General features: G+C 36.8%; 1 protein-coding gene and 1 long non-coding RNA gene across 3 annotated transcripts in view; one reads left to right on the plus strand and one right to left on the minus strand.

Annotated features, from left to right (window-relative positions):
• The window catches only part of LOC117207137 (facilitated trehalose transporter Tret1-like), a 34,492-nt gene extending 33,738 nt beyond the window's left edge, over positions 1–754 (minus strand). For both annotated transcript variants that reach the window (XM_033447085.1, XM_033447066.1), the window contains exon 1: positions 505–754. The gene's annotated coding sequence lies outside the window, so the exon portion shown is untranslated. The remainder of the gene's footprint in view (positions 1–504) is intronic.
• Positions 755–978: 224 nt separating this feature from the next.
• LOC117207182 lies at positions 979–2,939 on the plus strand. Its single transcript, XR_004487473.1, has 2 exons — positions 979–1,124; positions 2,726–2,939. It is a non-coding gene; the product is annotated as an uncharacterized LOC117207182 (long non-coding RNA).
• Positions 2,940–4,272: the final 1,333 nt, after the last annotated feature.

The following is a 4,272-nucleotide window of genomic DNA, read 5'->3' on the forward strand; positions in this document are numbered from 1 at the left end:
CGAAAAGAATGTGTTTATCAAACGCCAATTTCGCCTAAGAAGATCTCTAAAAACATATACGTATATCGAAGTTTTTGGTTCGACAAGTGCCTTTCTTTTTTCTCTTCACTCTTTCATTCGTTTTTTCGTAATATAAATATGCGTGAATATGCGAACAGAATAGAAATTTATAAGAATGTACTTTGTATCCTTGTATCTATATAGTACGCTTGTATTCTTCGATTGTACATGTATGTGTAAGTACATATGTACATGTATATACCTACATCTATATGGCGTATATACGTACCATTGCAGAATTTCATAGAATGTTTCTAATAAAATCATATTTTTCGAAACTGCTAAATATTGTAATTTATAACTATATATTCCATTCCATTCATAGCGAAAAGCGCAAAGCGAAAAGCGAAAAGCGAAAAGCGAAAAGCGAAAAGCGAAAAGCGAAAACAATCGTCGCAAGTTGTTGGTTATCGCACATTCAAATAGAAATTAGTAGCTACTTACCGATTTAGATGTGACGTGGATGAAATTATTCACGATGAATGCTGAATTTACGATAAAATTCAACGAATCGATAAAAACTTTCGAAAGCAGCACGTTGCTTTCTTGCTATAATCATAACAATAACCATTATTTACGCAATTTTCTAAGCACTTTGAAAAACCGCTAGTGTCGACCGCGAATGGGAGGCAACTGATGAACTTTCGAAGGAATTATAAATCCCGAAAGCTGATTGGTTCGCGTGAATTACGCGCGAATATTGATATTACTACTCGAGTTTGTTCTATTTATATAATACGAAACACGAATGATATGTAACATGACAAATATAATTGAAGATAATCTTTCGAGCAACAAGATATTTTAAGAGAATAGAAATGTACGGAAATACTACGTGAGAATAGAAATATATATACTACGTGAGTTGTATAAACATCACGTGATATTTAGGGCGGTTTATATAAAGCTATGTGCAACCGCCGGTAGGTATAGGTAGCTGCACCGCGGGCCGAACCAACGACTGTCGGTTTTTTTAGCGAGATCAAAGATGCCTGGCGTGCTCTACGTCAGGGCACGAGGCAACTCGAGCGAAACGGCTATCGACAGTGAGGCAGCCTCGCAAGGTCTGTAGTCTGTAGTCTGTACATAGCTTAAGGAATACAAATGCAAATATTTTTTAAGTATACGACAATTGGCTTTATTCTGACGCGAATTCGTCAATCAACGAAAGAAAATGAAATACGAGTTTTGAGTTACATGAGTTTCGTAAATGTACGCATTCCTATATAAGACATAAGATCGACATTCGATAATAAAACATAGTCGGACAAAATATCGCAACGAAATAGCAAAGTTTAGTATTTATTTACGTCTTTTTGCTGCAGTACATATTGCGTATTAATTCTGTCAATCCTGAGTTTGTTTCATCTATAGGACAGTATTCTATGTAATGGACTAGTGCATCTTGTCTTATCGCAAGACTTTTTCCGATTGAAGATCTTTTGGAAAAAGAAAGACGTACAAAAAAAGAGTTAAACTACGTATGCTTAACACGGGCTGGAAGTATTTTCAAATCTCATTTATTAACAGACGTATGAAGCAATCGACTATTGATCGTTCTCATATAAAATATATTCTCCACTACTAGTAAAGTTAGCATATTAAATATATCGGCGATTCAGAGAATATTTTGTTCCTTATCCCTCTTTTTTTCCCAACGATTTCCTTCTCACGGAAGAACGCAAGAAAATCCACGGTCGAGGAAATTCCATAGAATGAAAGGTACATCTGTGCGTGCAACAAGTATCAAATTAACACGATAACAGAATTAATAGCCATGTCTGCCTTTCATTTCATTTGGTCGCACTCAAATGAATACCGTACAAAGCGAAGAAGTAGTAGCAGTTGCAGTAGCAGTAGCGGTAGCAGTAGCAGCAGCGATAGTGGTAGTAGTAGTGGTAGTAGTGGTAGTGGTAGTAGTGGTAGTAGTAGTACTAGTAGTAGTACTAGTAGTAGTACTATTAGTAGTAGTAGTAGTAGTGGTAGTAGTAGTACTAGTAGTGGTACTAGTAGTAGTAGTAGTAGTAGTAGTACTATTAGTAGTAGTGGTGGTAGTGGTAGTAGTAGTGGTAGTAGTGGTGGTAGTAGTGGTGGTAGTGGTGGTGGTAGTGGTGGTAGTAGTGGTAGTAGTGGTAGTAGTGGTAGTAGTGGTAGTAGTGGTAGTAGTAGTAGTAGTAGTAGTAGTAGTACTAGTACTAGTACTAGTACTAGTACTAGTGGTAGTAGTGGTAGTAGTAGTAGCAGCAGCAGCAGCAGCGACAGTGGTAGTAGTAGTAACAATAATGATAAAAATAATAATAATAATAATAATAATGTTAATAATATCGAGTACCAAAACGACCTCTCTCTCCACGCAGAGAATGGAAAAATTCCTACAATTTGATTTTCAAATATACGCCAATTCGATTATCAACGCCACGCGTGAAACAGTATATCCTTTTTACATCGCGACGATTTCCCACGACAGACATAGTACGCTTAATCACTTACGTCTAATTGTTCGAAGCAATTAAAGCATGTGTTCAGTTCTAGCATGTATCAAGTTTAATTGCGATGCGCGCGGACATTGAAATTCTAACGACGATTCTTTTTTCAGTTACAACGAAATATGCTTTGTTCTTGCTTTTCGTGTCTGATTTTTTTCTTTTCTTTCCTCTTATTACAGCATCAAGTAACAAAAGCAAAGGTACACAGGATGAACGAGCGAGTTAAGCGTATGGAGTAAATTCGTATAGCCTGATATCATCGTCGTGATGCAAACAGAGTGGCAAGGATCTCGATAATGTGTCATAATATATTTATATCTACGTATCATACACGCATTAGTAAATATAATATAAATCCTGTTGTCAATAATAATGCTCAAAAACTTAACAAAACAAGCTTTCCTCTTTTTCTCTTTTTTATAAACGATCGCGACACTACGCAGTGTCCAGCAGTGCCAAGGTCCACGTGTACTCAGCACGACCAACGCTGCAGGCAGTGACGATGAGCTACCTAATCCGTATTAATATTACATTAGATTCTATTATTATTTAATAATATGTATGTGTGTGTATATATATATATACACACACACACACGCACACATATATATATACACACACGCACGCACGCACGCACGCGCGCGCGCGCACGCACTCACGATCCGCACACACCAGGTCAAACCCTAAATCGTTTGTTTTTTTCTTTTTTCTTTTCTTTTTTTTTTTTTTTTAAATAATTACGACAAATGACAAATGAATGACGAAAAGGATATCGATAGACGCAACGTTAAAATATTCATGTTAGATAAATCGGTAATAATCACACTAAATCCTACACGTATGTAACCTTCCATACGTTTCTTCCCTCGAAAATCCATCCACGGAATACCGTAAAATGTAAAACGTCGGTAACAATTTCCCGTGAACGAGAAAACTATTCACCCTGCCTGTAATGAAACCGCAAACGGTAAAGACGATTCGCGTCCGTACAATTCGCTTTGCGATTAGCGCAATTTATGAAAATAGACGTGATACATTTTTAGACGATGTCGATGATACATGTATCGATTCACGAAAATGTGGGTCCTCGTGTTCCACGACAAAGTCGCTAAACGAGCACGAAGATTATAAATAATTCGATTTCTTTCTCTGTTTTGCATCGTAATAACGAATGAAAAACTTTCACTGTACGTTTTACGCAACATTAGCAAATACAGGAGCTCTCTAGCTACTTGCAGACTACAATCGCTTCAACGATAGCTTTTCCTTTCCTTTTTACAAGACGATCAAAGACGATCTCCTCGAACAAATTTCGTCCTGACGACACCAAAGGCACCAAGTAAAAGAAATAGTCCGACTTGATTATTGATTATTGATTATTGATTATTGATTGACGATCGATTCGAAACCAATTGCTCTTCTGTCGCACAATAACGCTTTTGGCACTATTTGGCCACCTATTGGAAAATCAATACGCATTACCATCATGTGTTTTACACCATATCGTATTAGATGCGAGACACGTCTGCCTCCCTCCTAATCTCGACAAGGGTTATGCGTCAACGTAATTTATGCATACTATTCGTGTCTTTGGAGAACATTATCAAATTTAGTTAATGCAGTGTTTATTCCTTTTCTTCGTTTTAATACTTGGATCGTTCAGTTTCAATTTCATCGTGAAATTATTCTGTTACTTGAACCCACTAGTAAGTAAGAAAAGACGAAA

This window comes from Bombus bifarius, unplaced genomic scaffold (genome assembly GCF_011952205.1).
Source record: "Bombus bifarius isolate JDL3187 unplaced genomic scaffold, Bbif_JDL3187 scf7180000007966, whole genome shotgun sequence".
Taxonomy (NCBI): domain Eukaryota; kingdom Metazoa; phylum Arthropoda; class Insecta; order Hymenoptera; family Apidae; genus Bombus; species Bombus bifarius.